Source organism: Rhinoderma darwinii, assembly GCF_050947455.1.
Source record: "Rhinoderma darwinii isolate aRhiDar2 chromosome 5 unlocalized genomic scaffold, aRhiDar2.hap1 SUPER_5_unloc_10, whole genome shotgun sequence".
In the NCBI taxonomy this organism is placed as follows: domain Eukaryota; kingdom Metazoa; phylum Chordata; class Amphibia; order Anura; family Rhinodermatidae; genus Rhinoderma; species Rhinoderma darwinii.
This window is the reverse complement of record NW_027461766.1, coordinates 337,081-357,877: the sequence shown is the minus strand read 5'-3', so window position 1 is coordinate 357,877 and position 20,797 is coordinate 337,081. Positions and strand designations below refer to the sequence as shown.

The window sequence follows — 20,797 nt, the reverse complement described above, 5'->3', positions numbered from 1 at the left end:
CTTACTTCTTCTTGAAATGTAGGGACGACAGTACATTCCATCACATCCATCTAGTGTACACAGGTAGGTCCATTGTGGCGGGCAGGCGAGCGGGCGGGCTGCTTTATTGGCTGTTTGCTGTTCCCTACTCCACTCCACTATTTGACTGTTGTGCTGCATCAATCAATCAATCAATCAATCAATCAATCAATCAATCAATCAATCAATCAATCAATCAATCAGTGGCTGGCTCAGGTGCAGCTCTTTAACTTACCTAAAAGGGAGGGCGGAGAGAAGACAAGGAAGGTGAATGAGGTGTTCCAATGTGAAATGCCGGAAACACAGAAACACAGACGACACACAACAAGAGGTGGCAATCTATTCATTAATTGCATTTAATCAATGAGCTCATTATCACTCATGCATTGTCCAACAGGTGTTGAAATAATGGGATTAAAAGGGGAGATCCCTTCAGAAAGACAGAAACAATAGCAAAGACAAAAAACACTTTTGGAATCTGCTTTTAGTCAACACATAAGGAAAGGGTGCACCGGTCCTGGAAATACTGCAATACCAGGTCAATGCGTGGAGTGGACAGAGCAAGCTCTATTTCCATCTCCCTGTTCTAAAAATCCATTTAATATATGGTCCCCAGATAGGGGACGTATCAGATATTAAACTGATAAGAACAGATACTACACTTGATCTTAGCCAAAAGGCCGAGAAGCGATAACCCGAACGGGCCGCGCGTTGCCCGAGCCTGCCCGATACTGCTGTTCAGCCCTTGCAGCGATTCAGCCTACTTCTAGGCAATTCCATGGGGCCCTGCAGGCTCACACACTCACAGCTACACGGGAGGTGAATAAAGGCCGGAGAGGAAGCCAGACAGGATTTGCTTCTTTTGCTTGCACCACAATGCAGTGCTGAAAGAGGAGGAATCTACATAAAAACGCCTTCCTGGCAACGCCCAAATGCCCTGCTGCCATGCAGATAAACACTGGCAGCGGCAGCAAGTGCATGCCCACAGCCACCCCTTGTTCCTTCACACCTTGTATCAGCTGTAATCCAGTCCAGTCCAGTGCTGCCTGCTGAGCAGCACTGACCAACACTGCCTGGGCCCAGGCTTTTATCTCTGAGGCCCCATTATGATGTCAGAAAGCTGGCTCTGGAATCCTGAGGGCTCCACTATGACACGTGCAAAGTTCCGTCTGAACTTTATATAAGACGGTGAGGCTCAGTCAGTCACTCAGTGTTGCCTGAGAGGGCAACACTGCAACAGCCGGCCGCCAGGCTGTCTTTTTTTTGCACAGCTAGTTGCCTCCAGGAGGCCACAAGAGGGAGACAAGGGACTGCAAAATGGAAAATAGGCATCCACCAACTTTACAGACAACTTCTCCTTGCTCCTACAACCTCCATCCTTGCACAGTTTGTTATTCTTCTAGGTAACATAGTAACAAATCCAAATTGCTGCTCTCTTTGTAGGCAAGCAAGGCTTTGTTGCAACTGCAATTCTTACTTCTTCTTGAAATGTAGGGACGACAGTACATTCCATCACATCCATCTAGTGTACACAGGTAGGTCCATTGTGGCGGGCAGGCGAGCGGGCGGGCTGCTTTATTGGCTGTTTGCTGTTCCCCTACTCCACTCCACTATTTGACTGTTGTGCTGCATCAATCAATCAATCAATCAATCAATCAATCAATCAATCAATCAATCAATCAGTGGCTGGCTCAGGTGCAGCTCTTTAACTTACCTAAAAGGGAGGGCGGAGAGAAGACAAGGAAGGTGAATGAGGTGTTCCAATGTGAAATGCCGGAAACACAGAAACACAGACGACACACAACAAGAGGTGGCAATCTATTCATTAATTGCATTTAATCAATGAGCTCATTATCACTCATGCATTGTCCAACAGGTGTTGAAATAATGGGATTAAAAGGGGAGATCCCTTCAGAAAGACAGAAACAATAGCAAAGACAAAAAACACTTTTGGAATCTGCTTTTAGTCAACACATAAGGAAAGGGTGCACCGGTCCTGGAAATACTGCAATACCAGGTCAATGCGTGGAGTGGACAGAGCAAGCTCTATTTCCATCTCCCTGTTCTAAAAATCCATTTAATATATGGTCCCCAGATAGGGGACGTATCAGATATTAAACTGATAAGAACAGATACTACACTTGATCTTAGCCAAAAGGCCGAGAAGCGATAACCCGAACGGGCCGCGCGTTGCCCGAGCCTGCCCGATACTGCTGTTCAGCCCTTGCAGCGATTCAGCCTACTTCTAGGCAATTCCATGGGGCCCTGCAGGCTCACACACTCACAGCTACACGGGAGGTGAATAAAGGCCGGAGAGGAAGCCAGACAGGATTTGCTTCTTTTGCTTGCACCACAATGCAGTGCTGAAAGAGGAGGAATCTACATAAAAACGCCTTCCTGGCAACGCCCAAATGCCCTGCTGCCATGCAGATAAACACTGGCAGCGGCAGCAAGTGCATGCCCACAGCCACCCCTTGTTCCTTCACACCTTGTATCAGCTGTAATCCAGTCCAGTCCAGTGCTGCCTGCTGAGCAGCACTGACCAACACTGCCTGGGCCCAGGCTTTTATCTCTGAGGCCCCATTATGATGTCAGAAAGCTGGCTCTGGAATCCTGAGGGCTCCACTATGACACGTGCAAAGTTCCGTCTGAACTTTATATAAGACGGTGAGGCTCAGTCAGTCACTCAGTGTTGCCTGAGAGGGCAACACTGCAACAGCCGGCCGCCAGGCTGTCTTTTTTTTGCACAGCTAGTTGCCTCCAGGAGGCCACAAGAGGGAGACAAGGGACTGCAAAATGGAAAATAGGCATCCACCAACTTTACAGACAACTTCTCCTTGCTCCTACAACCTCCATCCTTGCACAGTTTGTTATTCTTCTAGGTAACATAGTAACAAATCCAAATTGCTGCTCTCTTTGTAGGCAAGCAAGGCTTTGTTGCAACTGCAATTCTTACTTCTTCTTGAAATGTAGGGACGACAGTACATTCCATCACATCCATCTAGTGTACACAGGTAGGTCCATTGTGGCGGGCAGGCGAGCGGGCGGGCTGCTTTATTGGCTGTTTGCTGTTCCCCTACTCCACTCCACTATTTGACTGTTGTGCTGCATCAATCAATCAATCAATCAATCAATCAATCAATCAATCAATCAATCAATCAGTGGCTGGCTCAGGTGCAGCTCTTTAACTTACCTAAAAGGGAGGGCGGAGAGAAGACAAGGAAGGTGAATGAGGTGTTCCAATGTGAAATGCCGGAAACACAGAAACACAGACGACACACAACAAGAGGTGGCAATCTATTCATTAATTGCATTTAATCAATGAGCTCATTATCACTCATGCATTGTCCAACAGGTGTTGAAATAATGGGATTAAAAGGGGAGATCCCTTCAGAAAGACAGAAACAATAGCAAAGACAAAAAACACTTTTGGAATCTGCTTTTAGTCAACACATAAGGAAAGGGTGCACCGGTCCTGGAAATACTGCAATACCAGGTCAATGCGTGGAGTGGACAGAGCAAGCTCTATTTCCATCTCCCTGTTCTAAAAATCCATTTAATATATGGTCCCCAGATAGGGGACGTATCAGATATTAAACTGATAAGAACAGATACTACACTTGATCTTAGCCAAAAGGCCGAGAAGCGATAACCCGAACGGGCCGCGCGTTGCCCGAGCCTGCCCGATACTGCTGTTCAGCCCTTGCAGCGATTCAGCCTACTTCTAGGCAATTCCATGGGGCCCTGCAGGCTCACACACTCACAGCTACACGGGAGGTGAATAAAGGCCGGAGAGGAAGCCAGACAGGATTTGCTTCTTTTGCTTGCACCACAATGCAGTGCTGAAAGAGGAGGAATCTACATAAAAACGCCTTCCTGGCAACGCCCAAATGCCCTGCTGCCATGCAGATAAACACTGGCAGCGGCAGCAAGTGCATGCCCACAGCCACCCCTTGTTCCTTCACACCTTGTATCAGCTGTAATCCAGTCCAGTCCAGTGCTGCCTGCTGAGCAGCACTGACCAACACTGCCTGGGCCCAGGCTTTTATCTCTGAGGCCCCATTATGATGTCAGAAAGCTGGCTCTGGAATCCTGAGGGCTCCACTATGACACGTGCAAAGTTCCGTCTGAACTTTATATAAGACGGTGAGGCTCAGTCAGTCACTCAGTGTTGCCTGAGAGGGCAACACTGCAACAGCCGGCCGCCAGGCTGTCTTTTTTTTGCACAGCTAGTTGCCTCCAGGAGGCCACAAGAGGGAGACAAGGGACTGCAAAATGGAAAATAGGCATCCACCAACTTTACAGACAACTTCTCCTTGCTCCTACAACCTCCATCCTTGCACAGTTTGTTATTCTTCTAGGTAACATAGTAAACTGCAATTCTTACTTCTTCTTGAAATGTAGGGACGACAGTACATTCCATCACATCCATCTAGTGTACACAGGTAGGTCCATTGTGGCGGGCAGGCGAGCGGGCGGGCTGCTTTATTGGCTGTTTGCTGTTCCCCTACTCCACTCCACTATTTGACTGTTGTGCTGCATCAATCAATCAATCAATCAATCAATCAATCAATCAATCAATCAATCAATCAATCAATCAATCAGTGGCTGGCTCAGGTGCAGCTCTTTAACTTACCTAAAAGGGAGGGCGGAGAGAAGACAAGGAAGGTGAATGAGGTGTTCCAATGTGAAATGCCGGAAACACAGAAACACAGACGACACACAACAAGAGGTGGCAATCTATTCATTAATTGCATTTAATCAATGAGCTCATTATCACTCATGCATTGTCCAACAGGTGTTGAAATAATGGGATTAAAAGGGGAGATCCCTTCAGAAAGACAGAAACAATAGCAAAGACAAAAAACACTTTTGGAATCTGCTTTTAGTCAACACATAAGGAAAGGGTGCACCGGTCCTGGAAATACTGCAATACCAGGTCAATGCGTGGAGTGGACAGAGCAAGCTCTATTTCCATCTCCCTGTTCTAAAAATCCATTTAATATATGGTCCCCAGATAGGGGACGTATCAGATATTAAACTGATAAGAACAGATACTACACTTGATCTTAGCCAAAAGGCCGAGAAGCGATAACCCGAACGGGCCGCGCGTTGCCCGAGCCTGCCCGATACTGCTGTTCAGCCCTTGCAGCGATTCAGCCTACTTCTAGGCAATTCCATGGGGCCCTGCAGGCTCACACACTCACAGCTACACGGGAGGTGAATAAAGGCCGGAGAGGAAGCCAGACAGGATTTGCTTCTTTTGCTTGCACCACAATGCAGTGCTGAAAGAGGAGGAATCTACATAAAAACGCCTTCCTGGCAACGCCCAAATGCCCTGCTGCCATGCAGATAAACACTGGCAGCGGCAGCAAGTGCATGCCCACAGCCACCCCTTGTTCCTTCACACCTTGTATCAGCTGTAATCCAGTCCAGTCCAGTGCTGCCTGCTGAGCAGCACTGACCAACACTGCCTGGGCCCAGGCTTTTATCTCTGAGGCCCCATTATGATGTCAGAAAGCTGGCTCTGGAATCCTGAGGGCTCCACTATGACACGTGCAAAGTTCCGTCTGAACTTTATATAAGACGGTGAGGCTCAGTCAGTCACTCAGTGTTGCCTGAGAGGGCAACACTGCAACAGCCGGCCGCCAGGCTGTCTTTTTTTTGCACAGCTAGTTGCCTCCAGGAGGCCACAAGAGGGAGACAAGGGACTGCAAAATGGAAAATAGGCATCCACCAACTTTACAGACAACTTCTCCTTGCTCCTACAACCTCCATCCTTGCACAGTTTGTTATTCTTCTAGGTAACATAGTAACAAATCCAAATTGCTGCTCTCTTTGTAGGCAAGCAAGGCTTTGTTGCAACTGCAATTCTTACTTCTTCTTGAAATGTAGGGACGACAGTACATTCCATCACATCCATCTAGTGTACACAGGTAGGTCCATTGTGGCGGGCAGGCGAGCGGGCGGGCTGCTTTATTGGCTGTTTGCTGTTCCCCTACTCCACTCCACTATTTGACTGTTGTGCTGCAATCAATCAATCAATCAATCAATCAATCAATCAATCAATCAATCAATCAGTGGCTGGCTCAGGTGCAGCTCTTTAACTTACCTAAAAGGGAGGGCGGAGAGAAGACAAGGAAGGTGAATGAGGTGTTCCAATGTGAAATGCCGGAAACACAGAAACACAGACGACACACAACAAGAGGTGGCAATCTATTCATTAATTGCATTTAATCAATGAGCTCATTATCACTCATGCATTGTCCAACAGGTGTTGAAATAATGGGATTAAAAGGGGAGATCCCTTCAGAAAGACAGAAACAATAGCAAAGACAAAAAACACTTTTGGAATCTGCTTTTAGTCAACACATAAGGAAATACTGCAATACCAGGTCAATGCGTGGAGTGGACAGAGCAAGCTCTATTTCCATCTCCCTGTTCTAAAAATCCATTTAATATATGGTCCCCAGATAGGGGACGTATCAGATATTAAACTGATAAGAACAGATACTACACTTGATCTTAGCCAAAAGGCCGAGAAGCGATAACCCGAACGGGCCGCGCGTTGCCCGAGCCTGCCCGATACTGCTGTTCAGCCCTTGCAGCGATTCAGCCTACTTCTAGGCAATTCCATGGGGCCCTGCAGGCTCACACACTCACAGCTACACGGGAGGTGAATAAAGGCCGGAGAGGAAGCCAGACAGGATTTGCTTCTTTTGCTTGCACCACAATGCAGTGCTGAAAGAGGAGGAATCTACATAAAAACGCCTTCCTGGCAACGCCCAAATGCCCTGCTGCCATGCAGATAAACACTGGCAGCGGCAGCAAGTGCATGCCCACAGCCACCCCTTGTTCCTTCACACCTTGTATCAGCTGTAATCCAGTCCAGTCCAGTGCTGCCTGCTGAGCAGCACTGACCAACACTGCCTGGGCCCAGGCTTTTATCTCTGAGGCCCCATTATGATGTCAGAAAGCTGGCTCTGGAATCCTGAGGGCTCCACTATGACACGTGCAAAGTTCCGTCTGAACTTTATATAAGACGGTGAGGCTCAGTCAGTCACTCAGTGTTGCCTGAGAGGGCAACACTGCAACAGCCGGCCGCCAGGCTGTCTTTTTTTTGCACAGCTAGTTGCCTCCAGGAGGCCACAAGAGGGAGACAAGGGACTGCAAAATGGAAAATAGGCATCCACCAACTTTACAGACAACTTCTCCTTGCTCCTACAACCTCCATCCTTGCACAGTTTGTTATTCTTCTAGGTAACATAGTAACAAATCCAAATTGCTGCTCTCTTTGTAGGCAAGCAAGGCTTTGTTGCAACTGCAATTCTTACTTCTTCTTGAAATGTAGGGACGACAGTACATTCCATCACATCCATCTAGTGTACACAGGTAGGTCCATTGTGGCGGGCAGGCGAGCGGGCGGGCTGCTTTATTGGCTGTTTGCTGTTCCCCTACTCCACTCCACTATTTGACTGTTGTGCTGCATCAATCAATCAATCAATCAATCAATCAATCAATCAATCAATCAATCAATCAATCAATCAATCAGTGGCTGGCTCAGGTGCAGCTCTTTAACTTACCTAAAAGGGAGGGCGGAGAGAAGACAAGGAAGGTGAATGAGGTGTTCCAATGTGAAATGCCGGAAACACAGAAACACAGACGACACACAACAAGAGGTGGCAATCTATTCATTAATTGCATTTAATCAATGAGCTCATTATCACTCATGCATTGTCCAACAGGTGTTGAAATAATGGGATTAAAAGGGGAGATCCCTTCAGAAAGACAGAAACAATAGCAAAGACAAAAAACACTTTTGGAATCTGCTTTTAGTCAACACATAAGGAAAGGGTGCACCGGTCCTGGAAATACTGCAATACCAGGTCAATGCGTGGAGTGGACAGAGCAAGCTCTATTTCCATCTCCCTGTTCTAAAAATCCATTTAATATATGGTCCCCAGATAGGGGACGTATCAGATATTAAACTGATAAGAACAGATACTACACTTGATCTTAGCCAAAAGGCCGAGAAGCGATAACCCGAACGGGCCGCGCGTTGCCCGAGCCTGCCCGATACTGCTGTTCAGCCCTTGCAGCGATTCAGCCTACTTCTAGGCAATTCCATGGGGCCCTGCAGGCTCACACACTCACAGCTACACGGGAGGTGAATAAAGGCCGGAGAGGAAGCCAGACAGGATTTGCTTCTTTTGCTTGCACCACAATGCAGTGCTGAAAGAGGAGGAATCTACATAAAAACGCCTTCCTGGCAACGCCCAAATGCCCTGCTGCCATGCAGATAAACACTGGCAGCGGCAGCAAGTGCATGCCCACAGCCACCCCTTGTTCCTTCACACCTTGTATCAGCTGTAATCCAGTCCAGTCCAGTGCTGCCTGCTGAGCAGCACTGACCAACACTGCCTGGGCCCAGGCTTTTATCTCTGAGGCCCCATTATGATGTCAGAAAGCTGGCTCTGGAATCCTGAGGGCTCCACTATGACACGTGCAAAGTTCCGTCTGAACTTTATATAAGACGGTGAGGCTCAGTCAGTCACTCAGTGTTGCCTGAGAGGGCAACACTGCAACAGCCGGCCGCCAGGCTGTCTTTTTTTTGCACAGCTAGTTGCCTCCAGGAGGCCACAAGAGGGAGACAAGGGACTGCAAAATGGAAAATAGGCATCCACCAACTTTACAGACAACTTCTCCTTGCTCCTACAACCTCCATCCTTGCACAGTTTGTTATTCTTCTAGGTAACATAGTAACAAATCCAAATTGCTGCTCTCTTTGTAGGCAAGCAAGGCTTTGTTGCAACTGCAATTCTTACTTCTTCTTGAAATGTAGGGACGACAGTACATTCCATCACATCCATCTAGTGTACACAGGTAGGTCCATTGTGGCGGGCAGGCGAGCGGGCGGGCTGCTTTATTGGCTGTTTGCTGTTCCCCTACTCCACTTATTTGACTGTTGTGCTGCATCAATCAATCAATCAATCAATCAATCAATCAATCAATCAATCAATCAATCAATCAATCAGTGGCTGGCTCAGGTGCAGCTCTTTAACTTACCTAAAAGGGAGGGCGGAGAGAAGACAAGGAAGGTGAATGAGGTGTTCCAATGTGAAATGCCGGAAACACAGAAACACAGACGACACACAACAAGAGGTGGCAATCTATTCATTAATTGCATTTAATCAATGAGCTCATTATCACTCATGCATTGTCCAACAGGTGTTGAAATAATGGGATTAAAAGGGGAGATCCCTTCAGAAAGACAGAAACAATAGCAAAGACAAAAAACACTTTTGGAATCTGCTTTTAGTCAACACATAAGGAAAGGGTGCACCGGTCCTGGAAATACTGCAATACCAGGTCAATGCGTGGAGTGGACAGAGCAAGCTCTATTTCCATCTCCCTGTTCTAAAAATCCATTTAATATATGGTCCCCAGATAGGGGACGTATCAGATATTAAACTGATAAGAACAGATACTACACTTGATCTTAGCCAAAAGGCCGAGAAGCGATAACCCGAACGGGCCGCGCGTTGCCCGAGCCTGCCCGATACTGCTGTTCAGCCCTTGCAGCGATTCAGCCTACTTCTAGGCAATTCCATGGGGCCCTGCAGGCTCACACACTCACAGCTACACGGGAGGTGAATAAAGGCCGGAGAGGAAGCCAGACAGGATTTGCTTCTTTTGCTTGCACCACAATGCAGTGCTGAAAGAGGAGGAATCTACATAAAAACGCCTTCCTGGCAACGCCCAAATGCCCTGCTGCCATGCAGATAAACACTGGCAGCGGCAGCAAGTGCATGCCCACAGCCACCCCTTGTTCCTTCACACCTTGTATCAGCTGTAATCCAGTCCAGTCCAGTGCTGCCTGCTGAGCAGCACTGACCAACACTGCCTGGGCCCAGGCTTTTATCTCTGAGGCCCCATTATGATGTCAGAAAGCTGGCTCTGGAATCCTGAGGGCTCCACTATGACACGTGCAAAGTTCCGTCTGAACTTTATATAAGACGGTGAGGCTCAGTCAGTCACTCAGTGTTGCCTGAGAGGGCAACACTGCAACAGCCGGCCGCCAGGCTGTCTTTTTTTTGCACAGCTAGTTGCCTCCAGGAGGCCACAAGAGGGAGACAAGGGACTGCAAAATGGAAAATAGGCATCCACCAACTTTACAGACAACTTCTCCTTGCTCCTACAACCTCCATCCTTGCACAGTTTGTTATTCTTCTAGGTAACATAGTAACAAATCCAAATTGCTGCTCTCTTTGTAGGCAAGCAAGGCTTTGTTGCAACTGCAATTCTTACTTCTTCTTGAAATGTAGGGACGACAGTACATTCCATCACATCCATCTAGTGTACACAGGTAGGTCCATTGTGGCGGGCAGGCGAGCGGGCGGGCTGCTTTATTGGCTGTTTGCTGTTCCCCTACTCCACTCCACTATTTGACTGTTGTGCTGCATCAATCAATCAATCAATCAATCAATCAATCAATCAATCAATCAATCAATCAATCAATCAATCAATCAATCAATCAATCAATCAGTGGCTGGCTCAGGTGCAGCTCTTTAACTTACCTAAAAGGGAGGGCGGAGAGAAGACAAGGAAGGTGAATGAGGTGTTCCAATGTGAAATGCCGGAAACACAGAAACACAGACGACACACAACAAGAGGTGGCAATCTATTCATTAATTGCATTTAATCAATGAGCTCATTATCACTCATGCATTGTCCAACAGGTGTTGAAATAATGGGATTAAAAGGGGAGATCCCTTCAGAAAGACAGAAACAATAGCAAAGACAAAAAACACTTTTGGAATCTGCTTTTAGTCAACACATAAGGAAAGGGTGCACCGGTCCTGGAAATACTGCAATACCAGGTCAATGCGTGGAGTGGACAGAGCAAGCTCTATTTCCATCTCCCTGTTCTAAAAATCCATTTAATATATGGTCCCCAGATAGGGGACGTATCAGATATTAAACTGATAAGAACAGATACTACACTTGATCTTAGCCAAAAGGCCGAGAAGCGATAACCCGAACGGGCCGCGCGTTGCCCGAGCCTGCCCGATACTGCTGTTCAGCCCTTGCAGCGATTCAGCCTACTTCTAGGCAATTCCATGGGGCCCTGCAGGCTCACACACTCACAGCTACACGGGAGGTGAATAAAGGCCGGAGAGGAAGCCAGACAGGATTTGCTTCTTTTGCTTGCACCACAATGCAGTGCTGAAAGAGGAGGAATCTACATAAAAACGCCTTCCTGGCAACGCCCAAATGCCCTGCTGCCATGCAGATAAACACTGGCAGCGGCAGCAAGTGCATGCCCACAGCCACCCCTTGTTCCTTCACACCTTGTATCAGCTGTAATCCAGTCCAGTCCAGTGCTGCCTGCTGAGCAGCACTGACCAACACTGCCTGGGCCCAGGCTTTTATCTCTGAGGCCCCATTATGATGTCAGAAAGCTGGCTCTGGAATCCTGAGGGCTCCACTATGACACGTGCAAAGTTCCGTCTGAACTTTATATAAGACGGTGAGGCTCAGTCAGTCACTCAGTGTTGCCTGAGAGGGCAACACTGCAACAGCCGGCCGCCAGGCTGTCTTTTTTTTGCACAGCTAGTTGCCTCCAGGAGGCCACAAGAGGGAGACAAGGGACTGCAAAATGGAAAATAGGCATCCACCAACTTTACAGACAACTTCTCCTTGCTCCTACAACCTCCATCCTTGCACAGTTTGTTATTCTTCTAGGTAACATAGTAACAAATCCAAATTGCTGCTCTCTTTGTAGGCAAGCAAGGCTTTGTTGCAACTGCAATTCTTACTTCTTCTTGAAATGTAGGGACGACAGTACATTCCATCACATCCATCTAGTGTACACAGGTAGGTCCATTGTGGCGGGCAGGCGAGCGGGCGGGCTGCTTTATTGGCTGTTTGCTGTTCCCCTACTCCACTCCACTATTTGACTGTTGTGCTGCATCAATCAATCAATCAATCAATCAATCAATCAATCAATCAATCAATCAATCAATCAATCAGTGGCTGGCTCAGGTGCAGCTCTTTAACTTACCTAAAAGGGAGGGCGGAGAGAAGACAAGGAAGGTGAATGAGGTGTTCCAATGTGAAATGCCGGAAACACAGAAACACAGACGACACACAACAAGAGGTGGCAATCTATTCATTAATTGCATTTAATCAATGAGCTCATTATCACTCATGCATTGTCCAACAGGTGTTGAAATAATGGGATTAAAAGGGGAGATCCCTTCAGAAAGACAGAAACAATAGCAAAGACAAAAAACACTTTTGGAATCTGCTTTTAGTCAACACATAAGGAAAGGGTGCACCGGTCCTGGAAATACTGCAATACCAGGTCAATGCGTGGAGTGGACAGAGCAAGCTCTATTTCCATCTCCCTGTTCTAAAAATCCATTTAATATATGGTCCCCAGATAGGGGACGTATCAGATATTAAACTGATAAGAACAGATACTACACTTGATCTTAGCCAAAAGGCCGAGAAGCGATAACCCGAACGGGCCGCGCGTTGCCCGAGCCTGCCCGATACTGCTGTTCAGCCCTTGCAGCGATTCAGCCTACTTCTAGGCAATTCCATGGGGCCCTGCAGGCTCACACACTCACAGCTACACGGGAGGTGAATAAAGGCCGGAGAGGAAGCCAGACAGGATTTGCTTCTTTTGCTTGCACCACAATGCAGTGCTGAAAGAGGAGGAATCTACATAAAAACGCCTTCCTGGCAACGCCCAAATGCCCTGCTGCCATGCAGATAAACACTGGCAGCGGCAGCAAGTGCATGCCCACAGCCACCCCTTGTTCCTTCACACCTTGTATCAGCTGTAATCCAGTCCAGTCCAGTGCTGCCTGCTGAGCAGCACTGACCAACACTGCCTGGGCCCAGGCTTTTATCTCTGAGGCCCCATTATGATGTCAGAAAGCTGGCTCTGGAATCCTGAGGGCTCCACTATGACACGTGCAAAGTTCCGTCTGAACTTTATATAAGACGGTGAGGCTCAGTCAGTCACTCAGTGTTGCCTGAGAGGGCAACACTGCAACAGCCGGCCGCCAGGCTGTCTTTTTTTTGCACAGCTAGTTGCCTCCAGGAGGCCACAAGAGGGAGACAAGGGACTGCAAAATGGAAAATAGGCATCCACCAACTTTACAGACAACTTCTCCTTGCTCCTACAACCTCCATCCTTGCACAGTTTGTTATTCTTCTAGGTAACATAGTAACAAATCCAAATTGCTGCTCTCTTTGTAGGCAAGCAAGGCTTTGTTGCAACTGCAATTCTTACTTCTTCTTGAAATGTAGGGACGACAGTACATTCCATCACATCCATCTAGTGTACACAGGTAGGTCCATTGTGGCGGGCAGGCGAGCGGGCGGGCTGCTTTATTGGCTGTTTGCTGTTCCCCTACTCCACTCCACTATTTGACTGTTGTGCTGCATCAATCAATCAATCAATCAATCAATCAATCAATCAATCAATTAATCAATCAATCAATCAATCAATCAATCAATCAGTGGCTGGCTCAGGTGCAGCTCTTTAACTTACCTAAAAGGGAGGGCGGAGAGAAGACAAGGAAGGTGAATGAGGTGTTCCAATGTGAAATGCCGGAAACACAGAAACACAGACGACACACAACAAGAGGTGGCAATCTATTCATTAATTGCATTTAATCAATGAGCTCATTATCACTCATGCATTGTCCAACAGGTGTTGAAATAATGGGATTAAAAGGGGAGATCCCTTCAGAAAGACAGAAACAATAGCAAAGACAAAAAACACTTTTGGAATCTGCTTTTAGTCAACACATAAGGAAAGGGTGCACCGGTCCTGGAAATACTGCAATACCAGGTCAATGCGTGGAGTGGACAGAGCAAGCTCTATTTCCATCTCCCTGTTCTAAAAATCCATTTAATATATGGTCCCCAGATAGGGGACGTATCAGATATTAAACTGATAAGAACAGATACTACACTTGATCTTAGCCAAAAGGCCGAGAAGCGATAACCCGAACGGGCCGCGCGTTGCCCGAGCCTGCCCGATACTGCTGTTCAGCCCTTGCAGCGATTCAGCCTACTTCTAGGCAATTCCATGGGGCCCTGCAGGCTCACACACTCACAGCTACACGGGAGGTGAATAAAGGCCGGAGAGGAAGCCAGACAGGATTTGCTTCTTTTGCTTGCACCACAATGCAGTGCTGAAAGAGGAGGAATCTACATAAAAACGCCTTCCTGGCAACGCCCAAATGCCCTGCTGCCATGCAGATAAACACTGGCAGCGGCAGCAAGTGCATGCCCACAGCCACCCCTTGTTCCTTCACACCTTGTATCAGCTGTAATCCAGTCCAGTCCAGTGCTGCCTGCTGAGCAGCACTGACCAACACTGCCTGGGCCCAGGCTTTTATCTCTGAGGCCCCATTATGATGTCAGAAAGCTGGCTCTGGAATCCTGAGGGCTCCACTATGACACGTGCAAAGTTCCGTCTGAACTTTATATAAGACGGTGAGGCTCAGTCAGTCACTCAGTGTTGCCTGAGAGGGCAACACTGCAACAGCCGGCCGCCAGGCTGTCTTTTTTTTTGCACAGCTAGTTGCCTCCAGGAGGCCACAAGAGGGAGACAAGGGACTGCAAAATGGAAATAGGCATCCACCAAATTTACAGACAACTTCTCCTTGCTCCTACAACCTCCATCCTTGCACAGTTTGTTATTCTTCTAGGTAACATAGTAACAATCCAAATTGCTGCTCTCTTTGTAGGCAAGCAAGGCTTTGTTGCAACTGCAATTCTTACTTCTTCTTGAAATGTAGGGACAACAGTACATTCCATCACATCCATCTAGTGTACACAGGTAGGTCCATTGTGGCGGGCAGGCGAGCGGGCGGGCTGCTTTATTGGCTGTTTGCTGTTCCCCTACTCCACTCCACTATTTGACTGTTGTGCTGCATCAATCAATCAATCAATCAATCAATCAATCAATCAATCAATCAATCAGTGGCTGGCTCAGGTGCAGCTCTTTAACTTACCTAAAAGGGAGGGCGGAGAGAAGACAAGGAAGGTGAATGAGGTGTTCCAATGTGAAATGCCGGAAACACAGAAACACAGACGACACACAACAAGAGGTGGCAATCTATTCATTAATTGCATTTAATCAATGAGCTCATTATCACTCATGCATTGTCCAACAGGTGTTGAAATAATGGGATTAAAAGGGGAGATCCCTTCAGAAAGACAGAAACAATAGCAAAGACAAAAAACACTTTTGGAATCTGCTTTTAGTCAACACATAAGGAAAGGGTGCACCGGTCCTGGAAATACTGCAATACCAGGTCAATGCGTGGAGTGGACAGAGCAAGCTCTATTTCCATCTCCCTGTTCTAAAAATCCATTTAATATATGGTCCCCAGATAGGGGACGTATCAGATATTAAACTGATAAGAACAGATACTACCTTGATCTTAGCCAAAAGGCCGAGAAGCGATAACCCGAACGGGCCGCGCGTTGCCCGAGCCTGCCCGATACTGCTGTTCAGCCCTTGCAGCGATTCAGCCTACTTCTAGGCAATTCCATGGGGCCCTGCAGGCTCACACACTCACAGCTACACGGGAGGTGAATAAAGGCCGGAGAGGAAGCCAGACAGGATTTGCTTCTTTTGCTTGCACCACAATGCAGTGCTGAAAGAGGAGGAATCTACATAAAAACGCCTTCCTGGCAACGCCCAAATGCCCTGCTGCCATGCAGATAAACACTGGCAGCGGCAGCAAGTGCATGCCCACAGCCACCCCTTGTTCCTTCACACCTTGTATCAGCTGTAATCCAGTCCAGTCCAGTGCTGCCTGCTGAGCAGCACTGACCAACACTGCCTGGGCCCAGGCTTTTATCTCTGAGGCCCCATTATGATGTCAGAAAGCTGGCTCTGGAATCCTGAGGGCTCCACTATGACACGTGCAAAGTTCCGTCTGAACTTTATATAAGACGGTGAGGCTCAGTCAGTCACTCAGTGTTGCCTGAGAGGGCAACACTGCAACAGCCGGCCGCCAGGCTGTCTTTTTTTTGCACAGCTAGTTGCCTCCAGGAGGCCACAAGAGGGAGACAAGGGACTGCAAAATGGAAAATAGGCATCCACCAACTTTACAGACAACTTCTCCTTGCTCCTACAACCTCCATCCTTGCACAGTTTGTTATTCTTCTAGGTAACATAGTAACAAATCCAAATTGCTGCTCTCTTTGTAGGCAAGCAAGGCTTTGTTGCAACTGCAATTCTTACTTCTTCTTGAAATGTAGGGACGACAGTACATTCCATCACATCCATCTAGTGTACACAGGTAGGTCCATTGTGGCGGGCAGGCGAGCGGGCGGGCTGCTTTATTGGCTGTTTGCTGTTCCCCTACTCCACTCCACTATTTGACTGTTGTGCTGCATCAATCAATCAATCAATCAATCAATCAATCAATCAATCAATCAGTGGCTGGCTCAGGTGCAGCTCTTTAACTTACCTAAAAGGGAGGGCGGAGAGAAGACAAGGAAGGTGAATGAGGTGTTCCAATGTGAAATGCCGGAAACACAGAAACACAGACGACACACAACAAGAGGTGGCAATCTATTCATTAATTGCATTTAATCAATGAGCTCATTATCACTCATGCATTGTCCAACAGGTGTTGAAATAATGGGATTAAAAGGGGAGATCCCTTCAGAAAGACAGAAACAATAGCAAAGACAAAAAACACTTTTGGAATCTGCTTTTAGTCAACACATAAGGAAAGGGTGCACCGGTCCTGGAAATACTGCAATACCAGGTCAATGCGTGGAGTGGACAGAGCAAGCTCTATTTCCATCTCCCTGTTCTAAAAATCCATTTAATATATGGTCCCCAGATAGGGGACGTATCAGATATTAAACTGATAAGAACAGATACTACACTTGATCTTAGCCAAAAGGCCGAGAAGCGATAACCCGAACGGGCCGCGCGTTGCCCGAGCCTGCCCGATACTGCTGTTCAGCCCTTGCAGCGATTCAGCCTACTTCTAGGCAATTCCATGGGGCCCTGCAGGCTCACACACTCACAGCTACACGGGAGGTGAATAAAGGCCGGAGAGGAAGCCAGACAGGATTTGCTTCTTTTGCTTGCACCACAATGCAGTGCTGAAAGAGGAGGAATCTACATAAAAACGCCTTCCTGGCAACGCCCAAATGCCCTGCTGCCATGCAGATAAACACTGGCAGCGGCAGCAAGTGCATGCCCACAGCCACCCCTTGTTCCTTCACACCTTGTATCAGCTGTAATCCAGTCCAGTCCAGTGCTGCCTGCTGAGCAGCACTGACCAACACTGCCTGGGCCCAGGCTTTTATCTCTGAGGCCCCATTATGATGTCAGAAAGCTGGCTCTGGAGGCAACACTGCAACAGCCGGCCGCCAGGCTGTCTTTTTTTTGCACAGCTAGTTGCCTCCAGGAGGCCACAAGAGGGAGACAAGGGACTGCAAAATGGAAAATAGGCATCCACCAACTTTACAGACAACTTCTCCTTGCTCCTACAACCTCCATCCTTGCACAGTTTGTTATTCTTCTAGGTAACATAGTAACAAATCCAAATTGCTGCTCTCTTTGTAGGCAAGCAAGGCTTTGTTGCAACTGCAATTCTTACTTCTTCTTGAAATGTAGGGACGACAGTACATTCCATCACATCCATCTAGTGTACACAGGTAGGTCCATTGTGGCGGGCAGGCGAGCGGGCGGGCTGCTTTATTGGCTGTTTGCTGTTCCCCTACTCCACTCCACTATTTGACTGTTGTGCTGCATCAATCAATCAATCAATCAATCAATCAATCAATCAATCAATCAATCAATCAGTGGCTGGCTCAGGTGCAGCTCTTTAACTTACCTAAAAGGGAGGGCGGAGAGAAGACAAGGAAGGTGAATGAGGTGTTCCAATGTGAAATGCCGGAAACACAGAAACACAGACGACACACAACAAGAGGTGGCAATCTATTCATTAATTGCATTTAATCAATGAGCTCATTATCACTCATGCATTGTCCAACAGGTGTTGAAATAATGGGATTAAAAGGGGAGATCCCTTCAGAAAGACAGAAACAATAGCAAAGACAAAAAACACTTTTGGAATCTGCTTTTAGTCAACACATAAGGAAAGGGTGCACCGGTCCTGGAAATACTGCAATACCAGGTCAATGCGTGGAGTGGACAGAGCAAGCTCTATTTCCATCTCCCTGTTCTAAAAATCCATTTAATATATGGTCCCCAGATAGGGGACGTATCAGATATTAAACTGATAAGAACAGATACTACACTTGATCTTAGCCAAAAGGCCGAGAAGCGATAACCCGAATGGGCCGCGCGTTGCCCGAGCCTGCCCGATACTGCTGTTCAGCCCTTGCAGCGATTCAGCCTACTTCTAGGCAATTCCATGGGGCCCTGCAGGCTCACACACTCACAGCTACACGGGAGGTGAATAAAGGCCGGAGAGGAAGCCAGACAGGATTTGCTTCTTTTGCTTGCACCACAATGCAGTGCTGAAAGAGGAGGAATCTACATAAAAACGCCTTCCTGGCAACGCCCAAATGCCCTGCTGCCATGCAGATAAACACTGGCAGCGGCAGCAAGTGCATGCCCACAGCCACCCCTTGTTCCTTCACACCTTGTATCAGCTGTAATCCAGTCCAGTCCAGTGCTGCCTGCTGAGCAGCACTGACCAACACTGCCTGGGCCCAGGCTTTTATCTCTGAGGCCCCATTATGATGTCAGAAAGCTGGCTCTGGAATCCTGAGGGCTCCACTATGACACGTGCAAAGTTCCGTCTGAACTTTATATAAGACGGTGAGGCTCAGTCAGTCACTCAGTGTTGCCTGAGAGGGCAACACTGCAACAGCCGGCCGCCAGGCTGTCTTTTTTTTGCACAGCTAGTTGCCTCCAGGAGGCCACAAGAGGGAGACAAGGGACTGCAAAATGGAAAATAGGCATCCACCAACTTTACAGACAACTTCTCCTTGCTCCTACAACCTCCATCCTTGCACAGTTTGTTATTCTTCTAGGTAACATAGTAACAAATCCAAATTGCTGCTCTCTTTGTAGGCAAGCAAGGCTTTGTTGCAACTGCAATTCTTACTTCTTCTTGAAATGTAGGGACGACAGTACATTCCATCACATCCATCTAGTGTACACAGGTAGGTCCATTGTGGCGGGCAGGCGAGCGGGCGGGCTGCTTTATTGGCTGTTTGCTGTTCCCCTACTCCACTCCACTATTTGACTGTTGTGCTGCATCAATCAATCAATCAATCAATCAATCAATCAATCAATCAATCAATCAGTGGCTGGCTCAGGTGCAGCTCTTTAACTTACCTAAAAGGGAGGGCGGAGAGAAGACAAGGAAGGTGAATGAGGTGTTCCAATGTGAAATGCCGGAAACACAGAAACACAGACGACACACAACAAGAGGTGGCAATCTATTCATTAATTGCATTTAATCAATGAGCTCATTATCACTCATGCATTGTCCAACAGGTGTTGAAATAATGGGATTAAAAGGGGAGATCCCTTCAGAAAGACAGAAACAATAGCAAAGACAAAAAACACTTTTGGAATCTGCTTTTAGTCAACACATAAGGAAAGGGTGCACCGGTCCTGGAAATACTGCAATACCAGGTCAATGCGTGGAGTGGACAGAGCAAGCTCTATTTCCATCTCCCTGTTCTAAAAATCCATTTAATATATGGTCCCCAGATAGGGGACGTATCAGATATTAAACTGATAAGAACAGATACTACACTTGATCTTAGCCAAAAGGCCGAGAAGCGATAACCCGAATGGGCCGCGCGTTGCCCGAGCCTGCCCGATACTGCTGTTCAGCCCTTGCAGCGATTCAGCCTACTTCTAGGCAATTCCATGGGGCCCTGCAGGCTCACACACTCACAGCTACACGGGAGGTGAATAAAGGCCGGAGAGGAAGCCAGACAGGATTTGCTTCTTTTGCTTGCACCACAATGCAGTGCTGAAAGAGGAGGAATCTACATAAAAACGCCTTCCTGGCAACGCCCAAATGCCCTGCTGCCATGCAGATAAACACTGGCAGCGGCAGCAAGTGCATGCCCACAGCCACCCCTTGTTCCTTCACACCTTGTATCAGCTGTAATCCAGTCCAGTCCAGTGCTGCCTGCTGAGCAGCACTGACCAACACTGCCTGGGCCCAGGCTTTTATCTCTGAGGCCCCATTATGATGTCAGAAAGCTGGCTCTGGAATCCTGAGGGCTCCACTATGACACGTGCAAAGTTCCGTCTGAACTTTATATAAGACGGTGAGGCTCAGTCAGTCACTCAGTGTTGCCTGAGAGGGCAACACTGCAACAGCCGGCCGCCAGGCTGTCTTTTTTTTGCACAGCTAGTTGCCTCCAGGAGGCCACAAGAGGGAGACAAGGGACTGCAAAATGGAAAATAGGCATCCACCAACTTTACAGACAACTTCTCCTTGCTCCTACAACCTCCATCCTTGCACAGTTTGTTATTCTTCTAGGTAACATAGTAACAAATCCAAATTGCTGCTCTCTTTGTAGGCAAGCAAGGCTTTGTTGCAACTGCAATTCTTACTTCTTCTTGAAATGTAGGGACGACAGTACATTCCATCACATCCATCTAGTGTACACAGGTAGGTCCATTGTGGCGGGCAGGCGAGCGGGCGGGCTGCTTTATTGGCTGTTTGCTGTTCCCCTACTCCACTCCACTATTTGACTGTTGTGCTGCATCAATCAATCA

The 20,797-nt window shown here is 47.7% G+C and overlaps 14 non-coding genes across 14 annotated transcripts; all 14 read right to left on the bottom strand.

Moving 5' to 3' along the window:
- Nucleotides 1-519: 519 nt before the first annotated feature.
- On the bottom strand, nucleotides 520-710 carry LOC142684563 (U2 spliceosomal RNA). The gene has a single exon (XR_012854176.1). It is a non-coding gene; the product is annotated as a U2 spliceosomal RNA (small nuclear RNA).
- Nucleotides 711-1,998: 1,288 nt separating this feature from the next.
- LOC142684562 (U2 spliceosomal RNA) lies at nucleotides 1,999-2,189 on the bottom strand. The gene has a single exon (XR_012854175.1). It is a non-coding gene; the product is annotated as a U2 spliceosomal RNA (small nuclear RNA).
- A 1,288-nt stretch (nucleotides 2,190-3,477) lies between these two features.
- Nucleotides 3,478-3,668, bottom strand: LOC142684561 (U2 spliceosomal RNA). Its single transcript, XR_012854174.1, has one exon. It is a non-coding gene; the product is annotated as a U2 spliceosomal RNA (small nuclear RNA).
- Nucleotides 3,669-4,920: 1,252 nt separating this feature from the next.
- Nucleotides 4,921-5,111, bottom strand: LOC142684559 (U2 spliceosomal RNA). Its single transcript, XR_012854172.1, has one exon. It is a non-coding gene; the product is annotated as a U2 spliceosomal RNA (small nuclear RNA).
- A 1,265-nt stretch (nucleotides 5,112-6,376) lies between these two features.
- Nucleotides 6,377-6,567, bottom strand: LOC142684772 (U2 spliceosomal RNA). The gene has a single exon (XR_012854364.1). It is a non-coding gene; the product is annotated as a U2 spliceosomal RNA (small nuclear RNA).
- A 1,300-nt stretch (nucleotides 6,568-7,867) lies between these two features.
- LOC142684558 (U2 spliceosomal RNA) lies at nucleotides 7,868-8,058 on the bottom strand. The gene has a single exon (XR_012854171.1). It is a non-coding gene; the product is annotated as a U2 spliceosomal RNA (small nuclear RNA).
- Nucleotides 8,059-9,350: 1,292 nt separating this feature from the next.
- Nucleotides 9,351-9,541, bottom strand: LOC142684557 (U2 spliceosomal RNA). Its single transcript, XR_012854170.1, has one exon. It is a non-coding gene; the product is annotated as a U2 spliceosomal RNA (small nuclear RNA).
- A 1,320-nt stretch (nucleotides 9,542-10,861) lies between these two features.
- Nucleotides 10,862-11,052, bottom strand: LOC142684556 (U2 spliceosomal RNA). Its single transcript, XR_012854169.1, has one exon. It is a non-coding gene; the product is annotated as a U2 spliceosomal RNA (small nuclear RNA).
- A 1,296-nt stretch (nucleotides 11,053-12,348) lies between these two features.
- On the bottom strand, nucleotides 12,349-12,539 carry LOC142684554 (U2 spliceosomal RNA). Its single transcript, XR_012854168.1, has one exon. It is a non-coding gene; the product is annotated as a U2 spliceosomal RNA (small nuclear RNA).
- A 1,312-nt stretch (nucleotides 12,540-13,851) lies between these two features.
- On the bottom strand, nucleotides 13,852-14,042 carry LOC142684553 (U2 spliceosomal RNA). Its single transcript, XR_012854167.1, has one exon. It is a non-coding gene; the product is annotated as a U2 spliceosomal RNA (small nuclear RNA).
- Nucleotides 14,043-15,325: 1,283 nt separating this feature from the next.
- LOC142684768 (U2 spliceosomal RNA) lies at nucleotides 15,326-15,515 on the bottom strand. Its single transcript, XR_012854361.1, has one exon. It is a non-coding gene; the product is annotated as a U2 spliceosomal RNA (small nuclear RNA).
- A 1,280-nt stretch (nucleotides 15,516-16,795) lies between these two features.
- On the bottom strand, nucleotides 16,796-16,986 carry LOC142684552 (U2 spliceosomal RNA). The gene has a single exon (XR_012854166.1). It is a non-coding gene; the product is annotated as a U2 spliceosomal RNA (small nuclear RNA).
- A 1,195-nt stretch (nucleotides 16,987-18,181) lies between these two features.
- LOC142684551 (U2 spliceosomal RNA) lies at nucleotides 18,182-18,372 on the bottom strand. Its single transcript, XR_012854165.1, has one exon. It is a non-coding gene; the product is annotated as a U2 spliceosomal RNA (small nuclear RNA).
- A 1,284-nt stretch (nucleotides 18,373-19,656) lies between these two features.
- Nucleotides 19,657-19,847, bottom strand: LOC142684550 (U2 spliceosomal RNA). The gene has a single exon (XR_012854164.1). It is a non-coding gene; the product is annotated as a U2 spliceosomal RNA (small nuclear RNA).
- Nucleotides 19,848-20,797: the final 950 nt, after the last annotated feature.